Source organism: Daphnia pulex, chromosome 9 (genome assembly GCF_021134715.1).
Source record: "Daphnia pulex isolate KAP4 chromosome 9, ASM2113471v1".
In the NCBI taxonomy this organism is placed as follows: Eukaryota; Metazoa; Arthropoda; class Branchiopoda; order Diplostraca; family Daphniidae; genus Daphnia; species Daphnia pulex.
The window spans coordinates 8,136,543-8,156,994 of record NC_060025.1 but is presented as its reverse complement, the minus strand read 5'-3'; positions in this window follow the sequence as shown (position 1 = coordinate 8,156,994).

Sequence of the window (20,452 nt, the reverse complement as noted above, 5' to 3'; positions counted from 1 at the left end):
TCTTCTTCTTCCAACCCCCACACACGTCCCCCGTGACGTTTATCCACAAAATATCCAACAGAAAAACTTTTAAAAAAAGTTCTCGGATATTTGTCGATCGAACTAAAGAAGAAGAACCCATTCGGCTGCTATCGTCCTCTTGTTGAGAGGTTAGCTGCTGCTGCTGGCTGCTCCTTTGGCGTTTAATTTACAACTGTAGGAAAGGTTTGAACCTTAACTTTTGTGTAGAAGAGAGAAAAATACCCAGCAGAGAGATAGGGAAAACCAGAAGGGGGTTGAAAGAATAGAGAGGGGCTATTGCCGATGGATAAAAACGCGGAGAGAGAGATGGAGCAGATACTTTTTACAACAAAAGGTTGTAGTGTACATGTTAGCAGCCACTATAGATTGTATAGAAGCCTTTTTTTCTTCTTCCAACGGCTGTAAATCGCCCAGTCGTTAAAACAAAAAAGAAAAAGACGGCCAAACTATCATTGTGACCCGCTGTGGTAAGAAGTTTCCAGCATCAAAATAAAAGAGGGTTGTTGTGTTTTGTTATTTTCTTCTTCTATAACGTTAATATATCTTTAAATCTCTTAAACAATTTCACTTTTTTCCTTCTAAATGGAATTAGAGATTAGAGGCCTCGAGGCCGATGCCTATATATAGTCTCTCTGCCACTTGAAATCAACGTGTAATAAACCTGATGCAGTTGCCATTTTCAAGAAAGAAGAAGAAAACGGTGTGACATAATAAGAACTGGATAGAATGAACCGAAACAAATGCTCATTATCGCTACTACTACTACTACCATAGCAGTAGCTAGTCAAAAAAGCTTCAAACTTTGTGCTTCTTTCAAAAGTGTTGATGATATTAGAGGTGTTTCGCTAGATGATTCAACAGCCTATAGCTATATAAGACAAGAGACAGGTGTGAGGCTAAAAAATAGAAATGAAAATTCTTTCAAAGTTTATTTCTTTTTTTCTTTTATTTTTCGCCTGGCCGCTTTTCAACGGACCATCTCTTTTCGGTATGAAATAAGAAAAAAAAGGTAGCCCGCCGACTGAGAGAGACCCTGGCAGCCCCCGTGCTGGGCTACCATCTACACACACATATATACAAGAGACCGGGGCCAAGCAGCAGCAGCAGCAAGCAGCAGCGGCTCTCTACGACCATCGGACTTAATTAACAAAAATGCGGAGATGTAGAACGCTTATATCCCCCCTTGTGTCTATGTATAAATCATGATCGCATATATATACTATAGTCTAGCTAGCTAAGCTTTAAAGGCATAAAAGAAAAATGGAATGTCCTGATGCAACTCGACGGGTGGGGACTTTTTTCCCATTTTTCAAAAAGAGAAAAGAAAAGATTTTTTAAAAACAAATTTTTTTCCCTCCAAAAAATCAAAAAATTCGATTCGCTTTTGCTCCTCAGCGTTACAATCAATCAATCTCAATACCTTGTCTTGTAATATACTCGGAGATCATAAAACACAACACTTTTTTTCTTTCCTTACGAAATTGTTTTTTACTTAGCTGAGAGGATAATACGGGAGCTAATGGACATTGCGCCAGCATTTAATAAAATATTTTTAGAAAGACAAAATATTCACGAAAGAATATAATAGAAAGGACCGTGTGTGTGTCCAAGGTGAAATATTTATCCAGCATCATTTAATCTAAATATGTATACAAGTCTGGCCTCTATTGTTGTCCGTTTTTGGGACGATCCTATTCACGCATCTTTGAAAACAAAAGAGAAGCGACAAAATTAATTTTGAAAATGATCTTTTTTCTTTTTTGGTCGGAGTTGATTGAATTTTTAAAATAAAAAAGAAGAAAGACATGACCTGATGATGACGGGTCCATGAAATCAAACAAAAGGGCTCGAAAATGGTACACCAGTACTATATCCTTAACTTTTATTCGGCATCAGAGAAGAAAACGGTGAAATAGACTTTTCCTTAGACTACTCCGGCGCGTGCAAAACTCATTTGAATAGCCAGTCACGCTACTTCTCTCTCTCTACTCTACGCACCTGTACATCATACGGTTTCCCCGTTAGACTAGACACACATACAGGGCCTATATAGAGACAAATGCCCTGGACAAGTTTGAGTAAAGATACTGTGTATAGGGGGGGTTTATCATATTATGTTTGTTTTTCAATATCGCGTGATGTGATTGGGCTGAATATGTACACACACACACACACACGGGGTACGCACAGTGTGTCTCTTTTTTTTAATACATAGTCTGCTCACGTGTGTACCTCCATAAGAGAATCAACCCCAGAAGAATATAAAGAAAAATTGTTCGGGAATATTAGCCCCGCCGTCGGTCGACGAGAGCTACAGGATTTGTCGGCTGTTCTATCCAACCCCGACACGAGAGACCCCCCTCTTATACATGGGTAGATGATAACCTTATATACGTATGATTCTATCTATATCGTCTACATATAAATATTTTCTTTTTTCTTCTACGCTTTCGTGTATAAATACCATTTCCATATTCATGTTGTTATTATTCCACGGCAATATTACGAGAAACAATTTTTGGTTATTTTGTTTCTTATCAGAAAATTATTTTGATTTTTTTTTCTTTTTTTTTCTGGGTTTCTCCAAGACGCCGGAAGCCAAACGAACGATAAGACTTGTAACAACAGCTGTTGATGCCTTATAGTCCTTTTGGTAGGGGGGAAAAACAAATCTATAATCCGTATAGACGTTAGCTCTCTTTCTCTTCAATGCATAGCTAATAATCGCCTTAAGTCTCCAATGACATGGGCCAGCAGTTCCGATACAAGTCTGGCGCCCCAGTCTAAGATTCTATTGATGATCTGATTTCAATTCACATCTCAAGTGTTTGAACGAAAAATGTCACGTTTGAAAATGACCCGCGAAATTTGAAAAGTGACAATCATCTTGACGAAGAAAAAGAGCTTCATCACGCTGTAATTGATTGTAAAACAATCACATAAACTACTACACAGTAGACCGGTCTGTACAGAAATTCCAGTCAAAATAATTTTGTTTTTATTACGAACCCTCGGAGGCAAAGTGAAAGGTGGCCAACGCCCCATTTTTGCATCGGGAGGTTCGTCTTGTAAAGAAAAAAAATGTACTGTCCATTTATCTCGAAAAACACAATTTAATTTCTATATTTCTATTCGGGTCGATCTTCCCCCCTTTCCTTTTTATTTCTGGCCGTATGCAAATATTTAATAGCTCGGCCTTTGCGGCTCCTAGCAAGAACCCGCCTATTGTTGGGCACGGACATCTGGAGCGGACTGTTGAGAAAGTGTTGTATTTCATTCCACTTTACATGACGTGGATGGAAGAAAAGGGGGTCAGCAACGTCAAAAAGGGGGCCGACACACACAAGATCGTACGAGTTATGTGTCGACACATTGCGCTCTCACTTGCACATGCTGCCGTATAGACACGCCCATCATCACGTCAATTGCGCTGCCCAGTCCCTATTGAATCTTGATTTTTTCTTTCCTACTCCACAAAAAAAATTTCAAAAATTGGCGCCATTCGAATTTTTGAATAAAAAGAAAGTCCCTCGCCCTTGTCTATGCAAAGTATGTTACATACATATAGCCTTCAGCTCCCGAAAAAAATAAAATTTGTTTTTATCAACATCTGACGCCCATACTGATGGCTCGCCGGTCATCTTGTCAACACGAAATGGCGAGAAGAAAAAAAATAAATAATCCCGACTGGGATGGAGATTGTATTTTTCGATTGTGCGTTGTTAACGCACTCTGGTTCTTTTTTTTTCCCCACCAGCCCTGAATTATAACAGGATGACACGGCCGTTATTTTTTCATATGGATACAACCGTCATCATCATCTCCACACCTTTTTTTAACGTTGTGGGAAAAATAAAAAAAAAATCAAAAAGGTAAGCAACAACAAAAGAATAAGAACTTTCTGGGTTGAAGATTGTGTGCAACACTGAGTGGTGGCTGGCTGGCTGGCCATCGTGGCGGAACACACAAAAACAGGATGCCATTCAAAGGACAACCGGGTGACAAACTCTTCGGGATGAATTGAAAGAAGAAAAACTTTCAAAAAAAGGTGCACACACAAACAACAACAATTATTTTTTCAAAAAATAGACGACAACCCCCGGTATCCATCATGGAGAAAAACGGGTGACGAAGCGTCAAACTTTTTTTTATTATTTTTCTAATTCCCAAATTTATTACAAGAAAATCTAAGAAGATTAAAAAATAAATAAATATTTTTCGATGGGGTAAAAAAGCTTCAAGAAGAATGAATAAGAAAGTGAAGCGTCACGGTCGGAATATAGGAAGAAAATAAAGCCCAGGACGATAGTTGGCAGCGTGACCATCTGATTATGTGATTTTACAACAACAGACAAAACGAAGAAAGAAAAACTTCTTCTTCTTCTTCTTCTTTACTGAGCAAAAAGAAAAGGAAATGTTTGATTTTATTTTTCTTGTTCCGCGCCGAGCTTTTAGTTGAGATTATTCAACTTTGTACATAGCAGTAGTTGCTGGTGTATAGACGTGCACCGTCACGGTCGGAAAAAAATCATTCGGGGATTCTATTGAAATGATTCAATGGCCGACGACCAATTTGTCAAGTTGATTTTTATTTATTAACGCGGTTAATTTTACACCATCAACACATTTGTTTGATGATTAGCCCTGCGCATTCAGTCAATTTGTCTAGTTTTTTTCTTCAATTCAATCAATTACTAGGTTGGAAAAATGTTTATCTTTTTTCAAAAATGATTGAAAACAAGATGACGACGCATAAATCTGAAAAATGGCCGAGATCGACCAGACGCAAAACAAAAATTCCGATCAAACTTTCACCGCCAGAAGGACAAGAATAATTTCAAACATCATTGCGTCACTATTATCATTCATTTGTTTTTTTTTGCATATGGCTGCATGTACACGTCGGAAAAAAATATGATCAAAACGGACATGTCCATAAGAAGAAACCCCCCCGAAAAGGACATCAGTCTAAAATAAATAGATGCAAATAAATATACCTGTCACAAACAAGGCCCCCCGATTAATAAATATACAAGAAGCTGCAACCATTTACGTAATAATTCCCCTTTTCAAATAAGAAAATAAAAGTTTCAGAGAGAGAGAGAGAGTTTTGAGACTGTATAATAAAACATTTGATGGGCTGTGCCATTAGATGTAAAACGTAGCTAGCACACTTTCACTGGCCAGAGTCCCGCGTGATTTAGTGTGAGACGGTATTAGACACGACGTGAGGGGCTTGTGCGCCTTTTTCGTGTTTTTTTTTTAAACAGTCTGTCAACTATTTACAAGAACAATAACAAGTTGATCCGACCAGGGATTTTGGGGAAATGATTTGTTTGATTTTTTAAAAGCAGCGCGGAATAAAATGTATAAAAGGACGACTTTTGCCCATGTATAGATCGAGTCAACTATAAGCTGGGGACCAGCCCGATTTTAACCAGTTTTGGTATTATAGAATAGACAAAGAATCCAATTATCTCACCACGAGAAAAGAGAGAAACAGAAAATAAAAATGGACGCCGGGCGCGTTCGTTTGAAAAATGAATCGACTCAATCACTCAAGCGAGTTCGTGACAGCCCGGACCAGCCGTACGTGAGCAAAACGAAAGTTCCAGATATACACATTCAAGGCAAACAACAAGAACACACACAACAAAAAATCAAATAACGTAAATAAAAACTATTTGGTTGAAATGAATGACCGTTTCTAACTGGACACATTTCAGTTCATTAACAATCGACTCTGAAAATGTTGGTATGCAGCACACACCCAAATTCCTGGCATTTGGCATTCATTATACTTTGACGTGTTCAATCTATACATCACTATAACCACATTGTCTATGTCAAGCTTAAAGATATATAAGAAATAATTTGCAATTAAACTTACCATTTATAGATGTTGGCACTAGTTCCAGACGAGACCACGCTGATTGCAGACAGCAGACGAACAAATGAAATTATTATTTCGTCTGCAAAGCAATGTTGCAATTAATCAAATGTCTTTTGATTTTACCTGTGATTGAATTTCTACTAAATTAATATTGAAGTCACAAATCAAATACAAAATTAAATTTGCTTCAAATTTTCGAATGTAATCAATTTTGCTAAAATTTCAAATTTGATTTAAAAAACACTGGTCCATAAATAACTGTCAAGGCAACTTTAAAAATAATTTGATATTAGCTAACCGGAACAGGTTTCCTCGTGTGTCGCAAACGACTTAGCTCTTCTATCCATCCATCCATCCATCCAACCAGTATCGAAAAGCGAAAAACAGTTGAAAGAATAAGAATCTCTCTTGACAAAGAAAACCAACTGGGAGGAATTTCCGTCAATGTCCACGTGCAATTTGCTCATCCAGGCGGGAACGGCAGGACTCGCTTATGCACAGCAGAGTAGACACAGCACGTCCCTCTGGAATGTTTTAGTCCCACATTGTTCAGAAAAAGAAGAAGAATAAAAAAGCGGGCGGATTTGAACGATACATCCGACGTTGGATGGATGAACCCGGGTGATATAGTCCCAGTCTGAACATATATCCTTGAATGGATCCGGAGTAGAATATATCTATCTGGCGGTTGGAATCTTCTTGTGAGAGTTAAAGACGCACGAGAGAATTGAATGGACAGTCTCTCAGCACAGCTCGTGTTGGGTATAGAAATTTTATAAAAATTTATCTTATTTTACGGCTGTTTTTATCTCCTTTTTCTTTAGATGGAAGAGAGGAGAGGAGAGCTTGTTTGTTTCGATTGTGGTGACCAACTCGATATAATCCGTCCTGATCCCTTGGCGGAAGAAGAGAATTTACGTGGAAAAGAGAAGAAGAAACCCACAGCTGCTTAGATATTCTTCCTTCAAAGACGTTCAAAGGAAAAAAGAAAATCCGGAATGAGGATGTGCGGAGACAAATCTCTTTTCTAACAAAAAAGGAAAATTTCTCTACCAACCGGCTAATAAACTGGCGAAGAAAAGGTGTTGAAACAATTTCCATGATGAAACTAACACACAGAAGAAGAGGGGGGAACATTTTTATCTGGTCATCTGGAAAAGACATCAAACTGATGAGTATACTGTGAGCTGTTGATGGATCCCAGAAGTATTAGAATCATCTTTTTGTAGATGAGCGAGCGGTTGACACTTTTTCAAAAGAAGAATCTTCTTCTTCTTCTTCAGCAAATACAAAATGTTGACGATGTCGCCTGTGCCGGAATTCAACAACGGCCCGGGTGCGCGGTGAATTATTTAAACAAACAAACACGGAAATGGAGAATTTCAAATGATTCAACGGTTGACGAGATCCACTTTAGCGCAGCGGCGGTCAAAATCAAATAAACGATTGTGCACACACACGAACGAATTTATCATTTAACCTTTTTGATGGGGGTGGGTGATGTGACGAGATGTGGCATTGATTGCACAGAAATGATTTCAATTACGCCTGAAAGAATATATACATAAAAATGTTAGAATTTTATTTTATTTTTCTTTTCTGATTTTCTTTGACACGCCTATCCGCACTCGTCATCGCCCATTTATTTTTCTCTTTCGAAATTGTGCGCGGGGATATTTGTGTGTGTACGTGTAAGGGGGATATGCTAATGATATGCAAATCTTTATTACATCCTCTCTATAGTGCGTATATAGAATCAAGAAAGGAAGAACCGGTATATTATATTGACTCGCCTTTTTGCTTTGGTATCTGTGTGACTTGACACAATCGCGACCACCCGATCGTCCCAATCTTTGAAAAATCCTCACCCAAATTGATTTTTTTTGTGTCTGGAAACAAAAAAATAAAATAACGACATTTTTTTCTTCATCAAATGACCAAAAAGGAGTTGAGGAAATCCGGCAGTGTCACTTGAAAAGAAAAGTTTGTCGTGACGATGGCCAACTATTTTTTCTTTCTCAATATAATCCGACAGATACCAAAAAAACCACATTAGATGGATATCTTTCTTATAAATGTCGCCAGTATGGAACCAATTAAAAACCAGCAAAAAATGAATTTCACGCATTTTTGGGTGGTGGCGGCTCTGTAGAAATAATCCGCGGATTTTCCATTTTTTCCCGCGCTTGAATTTTTCAAATTTTCCGAATTCACCGAAAACATTCGGAATATCCCCAAATATTTTTAAATTTAATGAGGATATAGAGTTGAACCTTGAGGGGGAATAAAAACTTAAAGGATTATTTAATATCGACGTTTACCCCACACACTGCAACAGCATCAGAAAACCTCATTTAAAAGTTATTAAGAAAGGCTATAAATAGGCAAATGGATATACATATCTTGAAAAGGTTATAAATTTGAAATAGAATCTTTGATCCGATCGAAAGTCACGCCACTCAGTTCTAAACGAAATGCCATTGCACGTTCATTAGTGAAATCAATTCCACCCCTGTGCTGGGCTCTCTCTTAAAATGTACACATTTCTCCTATTATTTGAAAAATAAAATCTTATTTTATTTTATTTTAGTTTTTTTTCGCTTTTAATTGTTGTCGGATGAGACTCTTTTATATTTTTTGCTGCTGCTGCTGTCGTCTACCTTGTAGTACATTAAGATGATGATAACCGTGATGGGGGGGCTAGCCGTTCTTTGGATGGGGCTGCTGTTACATGTCGGTGCGGTGGGTTGTGTGTGTGCTGTGCGCGGACCAAGAGCAAAGATTAGAATCTCTCCGCCGTGATGGCGCGCTAGGGATTTCTACCATCTGAATTTTTTCTTTTTTACCTTTTAACGAAAATAGAGAAGAAAAAACTTGTTTCCATTCGACCGCATAGCATTGAAGATGTCATCACCTGTAGAGAAGAAGAAGAAGAACCACATCGGCATCATTTCAAGTTTCTTTTTTTCTTTTAAAATGTCGACCGGTTTCTTCTTTTATTCTTCTTCTCTCTGTATGTGCTATTACCTTTTTTACCTTTTTATTTTAAATAATCAACACCTGGCCATCTGATCCGCTCGTCACCTGAGAGAGTGCTGCTGGTACACACCCACCATCTCTTCCAGTCAGCACCAGCTGCTGGGCATCTCTTCCCACAGCAGTTGATGGCTGTCTGCCAGCGCTGCTGCTGTTTTTTTTTAAATTTTAATGAACCTCCTTCCAGCTTTTTTTATTTTTCAAAAGTGCAAAGTGTCAAATCGATACACACAATGCACCGAATTTCTTTTCTATATCGATAATAGGGGCGAGGTTAGACCATTTTCAATTTTCTGACGACTTCATTTATTCCAATTTATTAGAACTTTTTTATTTTCTTTTTCCTTTTAGACCAGAAAAGAAAATTCCAATGACGTGAAAGGGTCTGCCCCTACCGAAATTTATTGCGTCCAACGGTTGGAAGGTATAGAGAAAGGTCCAGTCTTATCACCGTATCAGTCTGAAAAATAAAAACAACTGTTTTATTTTATTTTATTTTATTTTATTTTTCCCCCTTTTTTTGGGTAGATAGAAACAAACATGGGAAAGAGACTAGACAGTCTTGAATCTTTGATGATCTAACGAAATGAGCTAAAGAGGTACAGTAATTTATGGCTGCCGAGCGTCAGGGACATAAAAACGTCGTCAGTGTCCTCTTCTTGTTGTTCTTTTTGGCCTATCAGAAGCCGAGAGAGCTGCTGCCTGTTTATTTTTATCTGCTGCCATCACACAGTTCTCAAATAGTAGAGGATAGAAAACGGAAAACATAGTATACCCGTTTGGTTGTATTTGTGTGCTGGGGGCGCTTATATTCACCGACGATCCGCATCGAATCGATAAAAAAGTTGTCGGCCATTTCTATCATCCGAATTTGTCACAATTTTCAAACAACGCGCGCTTTTTCTCTTTCTGAGACCAGGGCCTAAAAACAACGTCATAAATCACAACAAAAGCCCCAAAGCGCTCGGCTATAGTACAATATAATGTGTGTAACCGCGCAGCGCTATAATAATAATAATCATAATATTCCTCAACTTCTTTTGCATGGCCGCCGCCGGTGGATTTTAAAATGAAAATTCTTTTTTATTCCAACAATAGTTGGGCTCGACACAATTGATTCTCATTTTTCTTTTTCTGATTTGATCGATTGGCTTTTTAATTATTTTAAAAAATTTGAATTTTGGCGCCGAAATTATTTTGATGAGCATAAATGTTAAGTCGATTTGCATAGAGGTTTGAAAAAATGGTGGCGGGTGCTATTATAAATTTCCATTCGGTTTAGCGGGTCTTCTCTCCCACGCCCTAGTCGTGTACCACCACCAGGATAAAAAAGAAAATCAAAAATTGGCCACAAAGCTTAGTCCTACTACACGCTGAATTCTAATCGAACAAAGCAGGTGATATTGCTGAATATCCATTTGATATAGATTCGCGGTTTCCTTTTAATATTTTTTTTTGAATTTGGCGGTGTATAGTACACAACATCAATTCGATCCGCTGGGTCCCCCCCACCGAAGAACCGGAATTTTAAATAGAAAGGGGTCATCCGGCCGTCCACTATATTTTATATACAAAATAGGCTAGTATACACGGCTTGTTTGTATGTTTTCAAACAGGATTATTCATGGCCGTGTTTCTATCCGTGTGTCCACTCATGTATATAATACGGAACCCCCCTTTTTCTTCTTATTTCTTTCGATCCAAATACATCAAAAGGGATAGACCACAAACAAGCCCCATTGATACATGTTTGCAGTGTATTGACTATATAGTATAGACGGACTGGGCCGGCTTTCAAGGAGTGCCGATTTGGAACAAAAACGAAAATTCTTTTTTTCTCAATGGCGGTGCGTAGAGATTATTATTAGGCAGTCGATGGTAGTCTCATTCAAACATGTACGAAAAATATGAAGAGAAAAGAAAAATGTACATGGGAATATAAGAATAACAAGATTGAAAACATTTTTCGCGCTTGGAGGAAGATTTGAAAAATATAAAAGGGTTGAACATGTTTTTTGGGGATCGAACAAACAAACAAGAGCTTAAATGTTTAAATGCTTGTTGTGTCCAAACAACAATCAAAATAAACTTTTTAGATATTAATCGGTGATTTCTATTTTTTTGAAATGTGTCCAGCTGTTGATGCCTGTGGGACTGGCTGGAACCCATATCACAGTTGGTTGAATTTTCGAATTTGGCGGGCTATTGTTCTCCTGTGTGACCCACATCCATCCAGGGATAAATACAAATTCATATCATCTAAAAATAAAAATTTCAAAAAACAGCAGGTGTGTGTCTATATGTGTCTGCCATTAATAAATAAAAATTCGAAATTTGTAACTGAAAGCTGTTGGTCTAAATTTCATTTCGTGATCCACACGTTTCGTTCCGAACCCAAAAAAAAACCAGCCGATCTCGATCAAGTATAGATCATTTGAATAATGTAATTCAATTTACACCCCTATAGAGAGCCCACCAATTTCTATATCCACTCACGAAAAAATTTAAAAAATCTAAAAAAAGTAAAAACGACTGATAAAAATCAATTGGTTAAAAAAGAAGAAGAAGAAGAGCTCGTGCCGCTGGATAGAACAGCAAGTGCCGCCGCCGCTATTCAAGAAAAACTGAAACTCTGCGCGCGGCTTCACATTTATTTTATTATTTACGACAAGAAGAAGAAGAAGAAGAAGGTGCGCACCGTTTTTTTCTTTATTCTTTTGTTTTGTTTGTCTATTTTTCAGTTATAGATGCGGAATAGAAGAAGAAGAAGAAGCGTCCAGCAGCGAGGAGAACATTAGCGGCTAAATTTTTCATATGTGTGAGGGCATATAGAAAAAGAAGAAAAGTTGTGGAGATGTGTAATACACAAAAGAATAGAGAGAGAGACCATCACCGCGGGCATAACATTCCACGGCTGTATGAACGATGACCCCCACACACTACATACACTGTGTATAGATATAGCCTACACTCGTCGTCTAACTTTTAATTATATGAAATAATAAAATCTATTCCGATATTTCTCTCAAACAATTTTATAGATGATCTTAATTTTTGTTCTCTCCTTGTCGATCTGATTGAATCACGAATTTATATAGATATGAAAAAGGAATTCGATCCATAATAAGAGTGATGACGGCTTCATTCACCAGCACTAGCTATCACGCTCGAAATTTTTATTTAGATTCCCGGAGCAGCTAGATCGTGCAGCTGTGATTTCTGATTAGGTCTAGAGAGAGAAAATCATTGGGGATAAAAAAAAGGTTATGCAATCCATTTATATATATATCTATCTATCGGATAGACATGGCAGAATATACATATAGAAAAGAAGAGAGAGAGATTATATACGTTTTCAGTTTTTCACTTGGTATTTTTCGATTATCATTTCCCCTTCGATGATAATGAATATTTCGCCTCTCTCTACGCCAAAGATAGAGAGAAAAAATAACGTTTCGCTTTTGTTTAAAACAGAAAAATATATAGGATGAATACTAAATTTATTTATAAGATATTCCAAGAAAGAAAAGAAAAGAAAAGAAAGAAAAAGGGTTTGGTTTTGTGTGGCTGCTGCTGAGATTGTGAGTTGGAGTTATATAGCTTGACGACGGGGAGTACGTATAGACGTACAGTAAGACGAAAAAAGGCCATAAGGCTACATCTTTTTTCTTTCTTTTTCTACTGGACTCCCGCAACGAAGAGGAGATATTCTTCTGCTCTTTGGGGTGTCCTGCTGATGCGGAGAGTTTGTGGCGCTGGGTCTCGGCCTAATATATTTCATCACGGCCTACACACAACAACACAACACATATTCACGTCTATATAGGACTAGCTAGCTAGCTAGAGTGTGTACCAATGAAATCACCACCCTTAAATATTTTTTTACAAAACTGGCCCCTCTCACATCATTCCCTCCACAGATGAGAAATCCATAAAAATAATTTCTTTTTCTTGTGTCCATTTTTTTTTTTTTAGAAATTATAGGCGATGATGATGGGGGGAGAAGGGGGGAAACACGGAATCACATAAAAATCCAGCTCGCGCAAGTTTTATTTTTTTTATTTTAACGTTTGTTATTACACACGCACACACGGGGAAAAGAGAAAAACAAAAAAAATTTCATCAGGTGGATATATGTTTGAAAAAGACATGGCCAATGTCATTATTATATGACGTCATAAAAAACATTTTTGGAAAAATTTGCGTGAAATAAAATAAAAATTTTTCGAAACATTTCGGTTGACCCCCTTTTTTTCTCCCCCACACATTTTTAAAAATCGAATAATGTGGAATAATATATCTCCCTATTTGGTTATTTTGTTGAAGTTGTTTTTGTGTGTGTGTGTGTGTTGTTGTCAAAAGAATCTTTTCCCAGGTGAGCTAATGACTGCCGCTAATTATAGAGGTCAGTCAAAAGAGACTCTCGACTATATTCTCTCTCCGAGTTGTATGATGATAATATTGAAAGGGGCTAGCTAGCTGTTGCTTGCTAGCTGTGTGTACGGGCATATCAGACAGTTGGGTCCGCAGGGCGCGCGCCATGCAAATGAGCCTTGATATGCACGTCGGGAAAAAAGAAACAACTGCAACAACAAAAAGGTATAAAACATTAGACAGGCCAGTGGGGGGAAAAAATGGGGGGGAAAAAAATAAACATTTTTTTATTTTATTTTATTTTTTCAAGAAAATTTTAGAATACATAAAATGTAAATTCATTTTTTTGGAAGGGGGGGGGGAGAAAAAAGGGGAGGAGTCAATCACTCAAATGAAACGATCGATTAATAAAACATTTGATTTTTGATTTTAGACATTTCCAGGTGAGTGGGGGAGGTGATGAAGAAGAGTGTGCGCGATCATTTCGATTGATTTCCTTTTTGTCAGGATATGAAACGACCTGATCCACCGACAGAAGAAGAAACACCTGCAAGAGGGGGGAGTCAAACGGTGGGCGTGAACCGTTCATCACCTGCCACGAAAAAAAAAAAGAAATCTTTTTATTTTTTATTATTTTACCTTTTTTATTTTTTGGAGAGAAAAAATAAATTCTGACATAAGAAATGTCCATTGGCGTACAACTGCAGTCTGCAAGAAAGAAAGATAGATATGTAAGCCAACGTGAGTTATATATATATATATTCACGCTGCCATAAAAGCTCATCCAAAAAATACAAATTTTTTACCAAGTTCCGGCTGTGCGGAGTAAAAAACAAAAAAATTCCGCCAACTTTCGTAAAAACATTTCGGGAGAAATTATTATTCAAACAGATGACGAGACTTATGACGTCATAAACGGCCATCAAAAAAGCTCAAAGTAAATGTGCGGCCATTAAAATAAAAACATGAGCGAACAAGACAAATAAACCTGATGCTCTCCACCCCGAGCCAAATAATACCCAAACCAACAACAACCAAAAATAGGCGTGGCTTACACAGCACTGCTGCTGCCTGTGGAATATCATCAGTGGGGGAAGAATATAAACCCACTTGTCACGAGTCGATATCTTAAAGCTCCTAATGTGCGCAATAATATTGTTTCCCCAACGCCCAGCGTGAAACTAAAATGGCGCCAATAAAAATTTGATCTGCAATGCAAAAATCAAACCACCAAAAAAATATATCAAATAATAAAAGAAAATTCTACGTATAGTAGACACGCCCTTTCGCCAAGTGAAACTATAGACTTTTTTGCACGAGCTATAATAATCCGAATTGAGTATATTTATTTATTTTTTGTTTGATATTTGTAATTTTATTCGCCTCAGGTGGATCGTGAGCTCATCGCTTTCGGGTGAAATTTCGAAAGGTACAAAATGATTCAACAACAAGTTGCGAAATAGCAAAAACAAAAATAAAAAATGGAAATTGAATCGCAGATTTATTTGATCCGACCAAAGAGAAATTGAATTATCAAAAAAAAAAGTATCATGTACAACCGAGAGGTGCGATTTATTATACAAATACAGCACACACCAGCAAAAGGGAAAGTTCCAGATCGATTACTTACAATATTATATAACACATAGAAATCATATTTTTGTGTTGATGGGATAAAAAATCTAAAACAAAATGTATAGACGAGCGTGAGAAATATCAGCCGACTTTTCTCTTTTCGATAATCTTAATGGAAGAAAGGAGGAGGGGGAGAGATGTTGCGTGTCTCTACCACAAAATCGTGTCGAAGATCGTATTAGTTAAATGCATATAGCGATATAGATTAGACGCTGTAGTAATATAGGGCGTTGTCTTTCTTGTGTATCGGTTGAGAGAGTGACTACCATTTTCGGTTGCGGGGTCTCATAACAACAACAACAACAACAACGGCGGCGACAACTTTTTTCCATCGGTCGGGAGCTACCGGAATTTCCTTTCAGTTCAAAATTGTTTCAACTTTTTTTTTAAGAAAAATCTGAAATAGCTCTCTATACTAGGGAGAGAGTGGCATGTCATTTGCATGTCGGTTGATGTTATATAAAAGAGAAATTTCTCCAACGTTGGTTGTTGGTTTTCCTCTCCTTGATGAGATTTTTCTCGCGTTAACACATCAAATGTACACAAGGAAATTTCTTATTTTTTGTTTTCTAAAAATTTGGATTTTTCCTGGTTGCGCTGCACTCTCTCTGACGTTGATCCCTAGACCCGATAAATATGGCACACACGTAATAGCTTTATACGTTGAGAGACTGATGCCAATCATGGCAAATGGAACGGAACCCCAGCACATACGGGGCCGGAGCCCAGATGATTGCTGTTGGGATTATCACATCCAGCATCACAGATAACTAAATTAGGTGAATGTATATCTATACAGCTAGAAAAGAAAAGATTGTTTATATATTTAGAACGGTGAGGCTGGAATGGGCTTGGCGAGGGCGGCAGCTCGTTAGCAACAAATTTATTTTTCTTTCATTTTTTTCGTTTTTTCCTTCAACTTTTTTTTTTTCCTGTGCCCGCCACTTTTTCCTCCGGTAATTACACGGAACTTTACGGTACATTTAGCGCAAACAAATTTCGGTTAGTCAAATTGTATATCCAAATATTTGATTTTTTCCAGCACAAATCTAATATATTTTCATCGCGTTATATAATGATTTATAGACCTTCACATCATAGTAGAGCAGAGCCCTGGTTGATTTTAATTAATTCTATAGGGCCCTTGGTTTTCTATCCTCTTGTATAATAATTATTCAAAAAGGGAAAAAAAGAAACAATCTGGTTTTATCAATTATCAAATTCTATAACCCCCCTCCTGTTATATATATAAAGTTATCATTTCGCCCAGCTTGGATTTATTACGGGAGGCCCAGGCATATCTTTCTAGATTTATAATTGCTTCTTTTCCACATGCACAGCCCTGAGACTGGAAAAATGTTTCAATCTCCTATGGTGTGGCTCATCTTATTCTGAACCATCAGTTGAGATTCCTGCTCCTATAAAATATCTATCTCTCTATCCACCAGTTAACGGCCGTTATAATTTAGTGATGTATAATAATAATCATCATCGGAAAACGGGCCAAAAAAAAACCCAGGATGAGATCAGGTCGAATGGGCAGCATTCCAGTTGGACGTCATCATCAGTGTATATGTCCACACATGCTGCTCTCTTGTGCAATAACACACACACGGAATACTTTTTGATAGAATAGAAACAGACCCTCATCTATTTCAATTATGCGTCCAATCTCCACCGAACTTTCCTTTCTGGATTCTTTCCAACTGATTTGCAATATAATGGCGTATGTGGAATTCCATTAGATATATTATAACATCATCATCTCAAACATTTCTTTGTCGACTTTCTCAGAGTTGTATTTTTATTTTTGTTTTTATCCCAAATTTTCTTTCAAACTATTTCGACAAAATCTTTTCGGGCTGCGTGATTTTCCCACGTGAAATCAACTCTTTCTATATAATGGACCGGTCCAGCATTCTATACATGTATAAACAATCGAAACTTATCGAACCTTTTAGACCGAAAGGAAAATAAGAAAAACGCCGTTACATTTTCAAATGTGGCGCCTTTTCTCCCCTCTTCTACTGTAATTATATTTTTGTTGGAGGGTTTTTCTTATATACCTTCCAAATTGGGGGTGGTGTGAATGGTCGGCCTTTCTCTTCAGATTATATGGCACAAAATCATCATTTTGTGTGTGTGTGTGTGTCTGTGTTGAGTTTAGCATTCTATTTTTCCGGGTATATACTATATAAGAGAGAAGAAGAAGAAAGAAAATAACCCCAAAAAATTCTCATGAATCGAAATGAAGATGGATATCTTTTTTTCTTCTTTCGGGCCCTTTAAGCTCTTTTAAACGTTCAAACAGCAAAGAGGCGTGGATATTATCTACACACACGTATATATGCTGCGCTGACTGCTGCTCCTGGCTGTGCCAGCACTATTTTTCTATGTGCTGCATCATATGTGTTGGCTGTGTGGTGGCTCCTGCACGGTTGATTCTATTCCCCCTTCCTGATGCATTTAGAAGTTAGAAAAGAAGAAAAAAGAAACAAGACAAGGGACCCCCATCTCACTTTTTATTAGCATTTTTCCACTCACTGTTTCAGACTTGTAATATTTTTCCACCCATTTCACTTGTTTTTCCTTGGAAAAAATAAGTATAAGAGAGAGGGGTTTAAGATATATTAGATTGTTTATTCATATTTTCTATTCAACAACTCTCACTGATTTTGAAAGTGGCGCGCTCCTGCTGGTCGTCGTCATCAACTTAATTCTTTTGTGCTTCAGACGTATGCATTTATATATATATACATAGATTCCCTCTTGATGGATTCCAAGAAAGTTGTTCGGGTCCTGGAAGGTCTGATTGAGGTCGTCTAACAGTAATTATCTTTCTTGCAGTTTTAAACTTTTATATAGATGGAATTCTGTGCTGTAACTTGATGAGACGAACACAAACTATTTGATAGTAAAAACAATCCATATCCGTTCGGCGGATGTCGAGCGCGGATGATAATTTATAAGCAGTTTGGATTTAGAGGGGTGGGTCGATTTATTTCTATCGATATCTTTAGATTGATCAATTAAAAAATTAGTGTCGTCTGCTTAACCTTCGTTTTGAGAGTTTCGATTTCGAAATAATAGAGACCAAGTTTATTAAGATCACAAAGAAAACCAAAATTTTTTGGAGGGAAATGTGGCTGCACTAAGGATTGGACAATAAATGAAATTACAAAAAAAATTGTCATGTGAACTCGATGGTGTCCACTCCATGCTCTTCACTCCATGCTGTTTTGTCAGGTGAATAAAACCAAAAGTATACAAATGGAATGATTATGGGATAGCTTAAATAGAAGAGTTAAACCTCTTCCTTTGTGCAGGTCTGAGTCCTGATGTGCCAGCCATCATAACCACACAATACACAATTTGTTTGTGTGTGCTGGTAGAGACCTGAGCAATCAGCAACAGCAACAATCTCAATGTCATCGCTTGGGTAATATGATTTTTCGTTACTTTCATTAACCTGTGGTTTGCTAATTTTGATGATGCATGACTTGCACAAGTGTATGTACATGGAAACCTTAAATTCTTCGGTTGATTTACATTAGGGTTTACCCACTGTCTCATATTCAACTTTTTCCTTATTGTTTCTGTCAATATTCTTCGTAACCCACTTTTTCTATTTTTTATTTAGATAAACAGCATCCTGTTGGATTGGAGAAACTACCGATGTCGACCGAGTTTACATCTCTCTTCATCCCATTTCTTTCAATCCCCTCTTTCCTCGTGTACGCCCATGTGAGTGTGGGTGTATTCACGAGTCTGAGGTCCTTTAATTCCATTATATCCAGCCCGATGGATTCAACTTTCCAGCGGATGGATGGACCACTTGCGGATGCCTGGCCGTATTTCCCAGGTTTGAGGTAGGACAAATACATTTCTATTCTTTCTTTTGGACTATTTTGGTGGCGTTGGTTTGTTAAATCGTTACGGAGTACGATTATTCCTGAGCTATTCGGTTGACTGTGCAACTGTTTTCTCTTGGATATATTTTGTTGACTCATTCAGGGTTTTTTTAAAAACTCATTTGTTATTACTGCAGATCAAGCTTGTTTTTGTACTACCTCACAACTGTGTCTGTGGGTCAACAATTGAATTCGAAATTATTTTAACTTAAACACTTTAAGTAAAAGTGGAACTAGAAAATTGAATGACCAAAATGGACATACCACATCGACACCTCGTCAGCTCAGCCCGGTGGGATTTTCCACATAGAATTCATTTAATTCTTATTACATTTTTGGTTGGAACCCATTCATCAAGGGATCTAAGTGTGGGAGGGAGGGAGGGCTAATGACCTGTCGCTTGTGTGTAGGTGGTGCGAGAGTCTGTATGGTAGTAGGCGGATGCTGGATTTCGACCAAGGAATTCCAGCAGGGGGAAATCGGACACCTAAAAGTATAGTCCCCTTATTTCTTTTTCTTTTTCCACCCCAAATGTTCGTTGTATCCATTTCTGCAACGTGAAAATCAACACCATCAACAAGAGAGTCTATGAGAAACACGGGCGTCGAAATCCGCTTAACATACCCGAGTGTGTGGGGAAAGTGGTGCCGATTGAAAACACACACCCGAGTCCCTTGGCATGGCAGCAGCACGAACACACACCAAATTTTTTTTGAAACCAGATCAGTTGGAATTAAACAAAAAATGTAATTTCCAAAATTCTTTTTTTTTCTACAATAAAACTATTTTAAGCCATTTAAAAAATAGTAATATGATTTAGAGCTCCTGTTTTGATGTCTCCATTTTGACGTATGGGATTCCAATTGGCGCCACACACAAATGTCGTGCGCCAAAAAAAAAGTTGCTCAATAACCAGTTTTAGATTTATTTTTTTATTTATTTAAAATGAACGCGGGAATTTTAGTCCCCCCCCCCAAAAAAAAATTGAAAATTTCCCTTTTTTTTTAATTTAAATTTCAGCGATGACAAGCGGACGTTCATCACGTACGGAGCACTTAAACCAACATGTGTGTCTCCCCTTCACATCAGTCCTACCGAGAAAATGATTGCGCCATCACAATCCGGTTTTTTTTATCTCTTCACTCTAACCGACATCCTTCGATCTTTTTTAAAAAATATTATGTGCACTCTGTTTTTTTGTGTGTGCGGGTATAGTATGCCTCTTTATCAGGATCCTCACGACGACCAGGTGTGTGTGTAAAACTTATTTAAAAACCCCGCCAAGCCCAGTAGTTGTCTGTTGGTTTTTGAGAATTTCCCATTGTTAAAGTCACGAAGTCTTTTTTGAGTCTGTCGTGTCCGTCTATTTAGCCAGCGCAGCCCCACCATACCAATATGTATAACACGCAACGTCTGTTTATTCTATCGTCAACCGGCCCCTTAAGTAGATAGATCTACTAGACGAAAAATGGATGACTTGCGATGAATATGATTTTGTAAAAGTAGCTCCATCAGCACTTGATCACGTTTCCTTTTGCCTTTCATAAATACGCGCTAAAATAAATAGAATAAGATATGGCCT